The following is a 9,786-nucleotide window of genomic DNA, read 5'->3' on the forward strand; positions in this document are numbered from 1 at the left end:
AGGTATTTAAACCTATAGAAACAAACACTGCAGGAAAGACATCCATTCGCTTCTCCCCACAATTGTTATTGACCAGTGCCATCTAGATTCGGTTATCAGCGTGATGGTAAGACTGATTTTTTACTTCAGCCATGTAACAGCTTCATTCTCAAGCACAAGTTGTTTGGATCTCATTCACAGATGCACACTGACCAAAGCCGCAAATCACAACAGCATCTCAGAAGTTGACATATTTCCTTTTGAGTACAAATAAAGCAAGAAACTCCAGATTTTACTGTTGCGACAGCAGACAAAATACAACGGGACCCATTGATATGCCGAAATCAAAGAGTGTCTTTGATGGGGCCGCGCGTCCTTTGAGAGAACAGAGCATCACAGAGCTCAGAAGTGCTGCTTCACACAGGCTTGTACAAACATTTTCTGTAGTTCTCTGCTGCGGAGATTTATACAAAGGGTACCAATTCACTTTGCCTGCAGGGCTGTCAGCTTTGAACACTTTGAGGCACTATACTGTGGTTTCATGTTGAAACGAAGCATGGTTTGGAGGGGAAAACCTGGAGACGGCCCACACTCGTTCAAGGCTGATACACACAATGAAAGCAAAGAGGGTGTCAAATATAATGAAACTCCAAACTGTGAACTGATGGGGACAACCTTATTTGCCCTCATTCAGTAAGGTGCTGTTGTGAGGTCCTGGATCCAAGGCAGCAGGGACTCTTGGGTGTGACAAGAGAGACTGATAAACCAAGTGTATAAAGGGAGAAGGGCAAGCCCCTCATAACATGGAAGAGGCAATACAAATTAGCAGATCAGATTACTTTCCTCACTTGAATACATAACAACAGAATAGTGGGGTGTAAAAGAACCCCCATCCACCCTGGGGATACCTTGAAAAATAATAAGAAAAAGAGTCTGGATTTATACCCTACTTTCTCAACCTAAAGGAGTCTTGAAGCAGCGTACAAACTCCTTCCCTTCCTCTCTCCACAACAGACATCTTGTGAGGCAGGTGGGACGGAGAGAGTTCTGAATGAGCTGTGACTAGCCCAAGGTCAGCCAGCAGGAATGTAGGGCCGTTTCCCCACTTTGGTCGTTTCCCCTTTGCTGCCAGTAAGCTACTTACTCTCAGCCTTGGCGTCATTTCGGGCGCGCAAGATCCGGAAGCCGCCATCAAAGGATGCCGTTTTGAATGACGTTGCAAGCGGAGGGGGGCGTGGATGAGCCGGCAGCTTCGGGGCGGCTGCGTTGTCGCCACCCCTGTAGTGGGGAGTGCCGTGGGACCCCGCGCTATTTGGGGAGAGTAGCGCGCAGCAGAAGGTAAGTGGGGAAAGGCCCTATGAGTGGGGAAAAGAAATCCTGTTCACTAGATAAGAGTCTGCTGCTCATGTTCAGGAGTAGAGAATAACCAGGTTCTCCTGATTAGAGTCCACTGCTCTTAACCACTACACCCAATTGGCCATGCTGGCAGGGGCTGATGGGAATTGTAGTCCATAACATCTGGATTGCCAAAGGTTTGCCACCGCTGCACTACACCATGCTGGCAGGGAGGCCAAATTATATTCCCAAGCCTTTCAGAGCAATGGCTAGAGGTAAAATCATTGCTTCCAGAAATCTTAGGCATCATCATGTGAAGGGGATATGTTCTCTGACTATCACAGGCAACTTGTGAAGGGCTGCATCAACAACTGCAGCCATTTTGATTTATTGATTACACACCAAGGCGAGATCAATTACATGTCAGCTGCCCGATCTTTGATTATACTGCAATTGCTCCTTTAGGATCAATATTGCTTATAATACATTCAATGCCTTTAAGTACAACAGCTCTATCATGATCAGATCACTGTTTCTCCTTGAAGACAATCTATTTTCCAGATCATTAACCTAATAACACAACATGATTCTTGGAGTAATAGCACACAGATAAAATGTATCGCAAGTCCTCTGATATCTTATCCACACTAATGCATCTGTACTGTTATGTCCTTTATCATTAGAAGAGTAAGATACTGGATTAGCTAGCATCAAAGAATACCATTGTTTGCAGTCCTCTCTAAACCAGGTTTGATTCCCCATTCCTCCACATGAAGCCTGGTGGGTGACCTTGGGCTCATCACAGTTTTCTCAGAACTCTCCCAGTCCCACTGTGGGGAGAAGAAAGGGATAGTTTATTAGTTGCTTTGAGACTCCTCACAGTTGATAAAAGTGGGATCTAAATCCAAATTCTTCTTTTTCTTAAGTTAGTTTTTATTTGTTGGGTAAATGTTGAGGTAGCAGAAAAAATATTCGATAGGAAGTGACTGTGATTGCCAGAGAATGAACAATGGCTTTGCTCTAAATGAATGTATATACTTAGATATGTCCTAACAAGAGTAAAAATCAATGAAACAGAAAAAGATTTCATTCAAATTCTATTACATCTCCTATTTTTACTCTTTTAAAAGCATTGTAACACTTTTTCTGTCTGGGTTGGCTTTTGAAGCTAAGTCTTAAACCAGTCTTAAAATGCTTCCAGAAGTCCTTATGCTTGGACTTTTGTGAGTTTGAAGCAAGAGGAAGTTCTTTAATGGGGGAACAGCTGTCAGAATGGTTGTGGTGAGTTTTTCGGGCTGTGAGGCCGTGGTCTGGTGGATCCTGTTCTTAACGTTTCGCCTGCATCTGTGGTTGGCATCTTCAGAGGTGTATCACAGAGGGAAGTCTGTTACACACTGTGTAACAGGCGAAATGTTAGGAACAAGATCCACCAGACCACGGCAACACAGCCTGGAAAACCCACCAGAACCAGTTGAATCCGGCCGTGAAAGCCTTCGACAATACAGCTGTCAGAATGTTCTTTCCTTACAGCTCGTCTTGAGGTCAGTAACAAAGCAAGACTTTGGAAAATGGGGTTGACCACCCACTGGTCCATTCAGCACAACCCAAATAAAACATTTGGAGGCAGGAAATAAAATGTTTCCTCCATGGAGTTCTGCATCGTTTTTAGCCCAAAGTGCTTTATTTCCAGCCTCAAAACATTTTACTTGCCTTGCTCCCTTTTTCTGAAAACATTCTGAAAACATTTTCAGTTGCAATGCAATCTCTTTAAGACATTTCCCAAGCCTCCCAGACTTCCTCTTGGTGCCATTTTCTGAGCTCACACAGGCCTTGTATTTACATCAGTTTTTCAGTTTTTTGGGGGTCGTGTCTTTAGTGAAGGCAGAATTTGAAAGACACGACCCCTAGATAATCACAACACGAGGATTCGAAATCTCGTAGCATTGGATCCATGGATGTTTAAAAAGAAAAAAAAAACCAGAACCACAAAATGGAAGCCAGGAATTGTTTTGAGGGGGTGAGTGCGAACAAACCGGGTGGATGGAAAAAAAATTTTGGAAACATTTTCAAAACATTTCCAATGACTTCTGCAGAATGGGCCTCTGTATTCCAACATCACTGGTCTTATAACCAACACAATGCTGGTGGTTGACAGGAATAAGCGAGGAGGCAAGGAAAACACAAAAGGATGGTTCTCTGCAGCGCAGTCCTAAACAGGGTTAAACTCAGTGGTGGGATTCAGCCGGTTCGCACCACTTCGGCAGAACCGGTTGTTAAAATCGGTGCTTGTAAACAACCAGTTTTTAAATTATTTGAATCCCACCACTGGTTAAACTCTCATAAATCCAGTGAAATCAATGGGTTTAGAAGAGTATGACTATTCTTAGGATTTCACTGTCAGCTGGATTTGAGAAACTGTTTTCTTGCACCGTACTGACAAAAGTAGTTCTACAAGATTTGGTGGAAGGCATCATTTAATTTACCTTGAGCTACTGGGGGAAGGGGGAAGGGGTTGGGGAAGGAGTTGGAAAAGGGGGAAAATGCTCAGCAAATGTTTTTTAAAAACCCTCTTACAATGTGTTGGACTTTTGTAGCTGTGCATAATAAATTAATTTGGACAGAACATTGGTTTCAGGAAAGTACATTGCAAAATTCTTTTCTTGGCATAGGACAAAGATGGGGGTGCTAAAATAACACACAGAGAGGTGAATGCCAGTCTGGCCTTTCCCAAAAGCACACAAAGTTTCTCCAAAATTAATTTTTTAAAAACCCCACCAAGCATTTTTAATCAGAAGAGAATAAATTGTGGAGGGGAACAGCAAGGTCTCCATCACTTCCTGATTTGTAATTTTGCAAAAAGATATACAGAAAAGCAATGCAATGCAACAGAACTGGGCCATGTGGATCGAATACAGCAGGTAGGAAGCAGTGCAGTAATGGGCAGGGATCTATATACATTAGTGGGGGCAGAATTTCTTTGCAGTGAAGCTGGTGTCCCTGAGATTAAAATAACCAATTTTCGGCTCCTGTAGGCCACGGCTGGGCCAGGAACTGAATGTGCAAATGGATTCTCCTTGGAAAAACCTCTTTTCACCCTTGACTGCATGACTGGCACTGTCAGCTTGAATACTGCCACGTGCTTCTTAGTGGGATGGGGGAGTCCAGCCGCTCCCCACAACTGGCGTGCCAAAACAGCTATTTCCATATAAGTCTCAGACAGTGAATCTGAGGAAGCTGTATAGATGTGGGTCAGCAGGAAATTGCCTCAGGGACTCAGCCTTTGGTAGTTTGAAGGACAGCCTTTTGAAGGCTCCCTGGAGAGGAGAGTCTTCGGAGAACTGGACTCTAACTCTGCTTGGGGCCGGCTCTGATTCCTGTAGTGAGGAAACTGAATCTGTATCTCTGAAACTGGCCACATTGTTCCACACTCTTCCACAGGCTTCCACTTGACAAAGACACGGGGCTCACTTAACAGAACAATCCTCGGAAGAAGCAGCAAGCCTTTATTGGCATAGACAGCAGTACAACAATAATAAAACCAGATTAAAAAGCATGTACAATACAGGATATACATGTTAGGACGAAGGAAATCTACTGGCATTTAGTAATTTCCAGGAGAAAATCTGCCACTATCATACAGAGAGAAGGATCAGGGTTGTCCAACAAGTATGTAATCTAAATAAATCGGGGAGATCGGGTAAATGTAAAGGAGTGAGATTCACATACTTGGATCTGATTTCCTTGAATCTGAGACAGTGTAGTAATTGATGGGCCAGAGATTCAACTGAGCCATCGTTACATGGGCACAATCTTTTAGCCTTTTCTTGCTCATTAAATCTGCCATGTAACAAGGCAGAAGGCATAACATTAAACCTGGCAAGCATTATGGCTCTCCTTTGAACAGGGTTTATTAAGCAATACAGGTAGTGTGCCAAGTAGCCCCGTTCAAATGGGAGAGAAAAATACAGGGGGGAGCACGTTTTCTTGGCTGCGGTGATTAGGGTGGAGAACTCTCTAGTCCTCGGAAGAGCTGACCTCTCATAATTCTTTTAAATTTCTGCCAGCTTCCTTCTGAAGGGCAGGCGGGACAGAGATACTCAGGAAATCCACTGTAGTGCTTCACAATTCAATTGGACTTGCTCGGCCACATTCAGACATCCCAATAAAGAAAGCAGTTTATAAAACAAGAATGAATCAAACTCTGCAAGGTCCAAATACAGGTTGCCCAACAAATCGCAGCTTGTTGATGGATGCTAAACTGGGATTCTAAACCACAGTTTATACCTGGCTTGTTAACTGTGATTTGTAGCGATGTCTGAATGCTTCACTCTGAGCCTGTTACAAATTCAGATGTTTCTCTACCTTTCTTTTTTGGAATCCCGCTGGAGGAGCAGCTATAGAAAGATCTGAGGGGAAAATGTTCCACAAGCAACAGAGGAAATAAGGTAACGTGAAGAGAACAAGACCAACAGCTGTAGTAAATAAAAATCTGCGGGGAGAAAGCAGACCTGAAGCATCCCATTAGTCTTTGATGTCCTCTGCTCCTAGGATTGCCAGATCCAGGTTGGGAAATACCTGGAGATTTGGGGGGAAGGACTTCAATGGGGTATACCATAGAATCCAGCTTCCAAAGAGGTCCTGCTGGGAGACTTTTGGCTAGTCGGCTGGATGACCTTCGGCATTGGAACTCTCTCAGCCCCACCTACCTCACAAGGTGTCTGTTGTGGGGAGAGGAAGGGAAAAGAGCTTGTAGGCTACCTTGAGTCTCCTTACAGGAGAGAAAGGTGGGGTATAAATCTAAACTACTACTCCTCTTCTTCTTCTTCTTCTTCATCATCATCATCATCATCATCAAATGCTATTGGGAATGCTACTTTCATGGAAGATTCACGAACTCAGTTCATGAGAAGATGGAAAAGAACTGTAGCATCCCACTCTTCTAATTCATTCCATAGACCCTCCCCAGCAGAGGACTTACTGCCTTCCCTTTCCCCATTCCAAAGCTTAACTCTTCATATCTTTATGCTGCCTATCTTTACTGAAATCTATAAAAGTCAAAAGTGAAAGCAAAACACTTTTATGAAATTATTCGTTTCTTCACAAATGCCGAGAATGTTCCCTGTCCCGCCCCCACCCGATTTTCCAGTATGGCCTGTGGAAATTTCTTGGACCAATTTTTCATTTTCACCTTCCCCCAAAGAACTCAGGGGGTCCTCTGCTCTTTTTTACATGATTAACAAACTTCAAAAACTACTTGAGCAGAGAGATGCCGATTATACCCTGGTGTTTTGCCCTGCAGCATGGGTTGGGGCAGTTTCCAATTCAGATGTGCTCACACTTACAGCATCACAGAACTTGAAAGCCCTGTGGTTTCTGAGAGCAGGAAAAATCCTATGTTTTCCCTGACTTCAAGGTTTCCACACCTTCCAGTCTTACCCAGTGGTGGGATCCAAAAATTTTAGTAACAGGTTCCCATGGTGGTGGGATTCAAACTGTGGCGTAGCACCAATGGGACTGGGCAGGGCACGACGGGGGCATGACTGGGCATTCCGGGGGCGGGGCATTCCTGGGCGGGGCTGTGGCAAGGACACAGCTGCTGCACCGGTCTTTGGGCGAGAAACGAATGCACGCAGGCGCAGGCTGCCACGCACGCCAGTGCACCTCCTGCTAGACTGCTTCCAGTTCTGCGTGCTACTGCTGAGAGGAGGGGCGTAACTAAGGCAAAAATCACGTGGCAAAATCACCCATTAGTAACCCCCTCTCGGCACACACAAATAATTAGTAACCTACTCTCGGGAACTTGTGAGAACCTGCTGGATCCCACCTCTGGTCTTACCCCCCCCCCACTCCTTGCAGACATTTCTGGGGGATCGATGGCTGGCTTCCCCGCCCCCACCAAATTACTAATAACAAAACATCACAATAGCAATGTGAAGAATATGGATATAAACTTACAGCTATCTATACACAATTTAAAGAGCTTTTTAAAAAGGCAGCAATTTTGTCACTGATGGGGAGCAACCTGGGAGTGGGGGCAGGCAAGCCATGCAGTGGGGCTTCTCCTTGCATGTAAACAAAGAAACGCAAGGAGACTCCACTGGGGTGAAGAGCATTGTGGAAAGTGCTCCATGCTCCAGAGAGAGAGAGGAAGGGAGGGATATATCTATATACCACCCAATAGTTTTTATGACTGAGAAGGATTTTGAGTTCAACACTCCACCTATTGTAGCACATGCAATAGCACCGCTATTATGTCAATCTTGTGGCAATGAGTCCCTTAGGAAATTAGGAAATCATTGCTGTTTAAAACTGTATTTATGATAATAGTACTGTGATGATTTTATATATGATGTTTTTATGTTGTACACTGCCCTGAGCCCTTCGAGGATAGGGCGGTATATTCAATCAATCAATCAATCAATCAATCAATCAATCAATCAATCAATCAATCAATCAATCATAATAATAATAATAATAATATAATAATAATGAAAGTGTGGATAGTTGATGTTGCAATTCCTGGTGACAGAAGGATTGATGAGAAGCAACTGGAAAAACTTACACGATACGAGGATTTAAGGATTGAACTACAAAGACTCTGGCACAAACCAGTAAAGGTGGTCCCAGTGGTGATCGGCATTGACACTGGGTTGGTGCAGTGCTCTTTTAAAGATCTTGAACGGCACTTAAAAAACAATTGGCGCTTGACAAAATCACCATATGTCAGCTGCAAAAGGCCACCCTACTTTCGGCTCTGCACGCGATTGACCATTTCAGCCGATACATCACACAGTCCTAGATGCTTGGGAAGTGTCCGACGTGTGATGTAATACAAAATCCAGCATATTGATCTTGTTTGCTGTGTATAACTGTTTTTGTATCAATATAATAATAATAATAATAATAATAATAATAATAATAATAATAATAATAATAATAATAATAATGTGCCTTCCCAGTGGCATTCAATGTACTTCTGGTAACAGAACGTCACTTCCTTTCCCATTGTTGACACGCTTGAATGCCCCAGAGGCTGTCCCTGAAGATAGCCTGAGGATGTTCTATATATCTTCTAAATAACTCTCAAATTCTTAAAATGTTCAGGTTCACTGGACTCTATCAGTCACACCATGCCTCAGACGCAGTCACAGTTGCAAGGAAATATCCCCGTCTGCACCACTCTTTCAGCATCACCCCTTGTCAGAACAGATCCCAATCTCTGCTCATCACGTTGGCTGGCTTTGGGGACATGCACTCATCAACCACCCTGTCTGGCCAACCCAAGAAGACAGGAAGATTTTGCAAACTGAAGCAAAATGGATAGAGCTGAAGCGCTCGCAGTGGGTGCCAGGGGGAGGGGAGAATCCGAGCTCGGAGCCGCAAAAATGAACGCCTGTGAACTCGCCTACCTGATTTGGGATTACAGCGCTTCTTTCGCACCTCTCTTTCCCACAGCTATGCCTTCTGAAACAGACCGCAAATCCCTGATTGGATATACATACACACAACTATACATCACCAGCACAGACTCCTGCTGCCAGACTGCCTCTTTCCTTTTGGATTTGCTGAGATGTGCGGGTGTGTGGTAGTGGGGAATGACGGCACAAGTTATAATTCTTCACACGCTAACTTGCAGGAGAGGAAGGCAGAGGAATGAGCCGGTCCCTAATCTCATCAGAGGCACCAAGACAAAAGCCAAAAAACATCATTTGGGGTCCAACTTCTACCCTCACCTCTTTCCCGCCAGTATGATCATAAATACCTTCAGGCAACGCTGGTGGTTTCCAGAGGGATCGGCAGCTATCCCTTCTCCTCTCCTCCTCCTCCTCTCTCTTGCACAATCTCCCAAAAAGTAATAATGCATTTAAAGGGCAGAAGCTGTAAGGAATGGGCTTGCTGCTCCTGCTCTCCACTGGGCAAAGGCTCCTAGCTCCTGGCTGAGATCTCCACAGAGCAATTCATTTCGCAGGAGATTAGATGCAAGCGGTTTTCCGAAGCCGGTTGTTCTCATCAAGGAAAAGGAAGACAGACAACAGGACCATTCCCCCGTCCCACTGGCAATTTCCCCATTCCATCACCAGGCTTTCTCCTGTGGATCAAATCTCCATGTGCCTGCTTCAGCAATTGGCTCTTTCAATACTATGGAAAAAGCAAGTGACTTTTTGCTTGCGGGGTGGGGGTGGGGGGGAGGGGGGGCAGCGAAGAGGCCGTTGCTGAACACACTATTTGTTCTGCTTTTTAATATGCAGTTTGTCTCCTTCTGCAGGGAATTACTCAGCCCGTCACGTGATGCACAACAGCACAATTATATAATTCAAAACTCTGCTAAGGCTGTTGTGGGGAGAAGGGGGGTGGTGGTATAGGGAGCCGTAGCAAAGAGAGGGGCTCGAAATCACATCATTGCCACATGGAAAATAATGTTTGAACCAGGCAGATGCTGGGTTTCCAAATGCGGCGTTTGTTTTCACTGCT

The 9,786-nt window shown here is 44.5% G+C and overlaps 1 protein-coding gene across 1 annotated transcript in view; it reads right to left on the reverse strand.

Moving 5' to 3' along the window:
• The window catches only part of PHACTR1 (phosphatase and actin regulator 1), a 177,505-nt gene extending 168,038 nt beyond the window's left edge, over positions 1-9,467 (reverse strand). The window contains exon 1 of the mRNA XM_048508514.1: positions 9,077-9,467. The gene's annotated coding sequence lies outside the window, so the exon portion shown is untranslated. The remainder of the gene's footprint in view (positions 1-9,076) is intronic.
• Positions 9,468-9,786: the final 319 nt, after the last annotated feature.

Source organism: Sphaerodactylus townsendi, linkage group LG09, assembly GCF_021028975.2.
Source record: "Sphaerodactylus townsendi isolate TG3544 linkage group LG09, MPM_Stown_v2.3, whole genome shotgun sequence".
Classification (NCBI taxonomy): domain Eukaryota; kingdom Metazoa; phylum Chordata; class Lepidosauria; order Squamata; family Sphaerodactylidae; genus Sphaerodactylus; species Sphaerodactylus townsendi.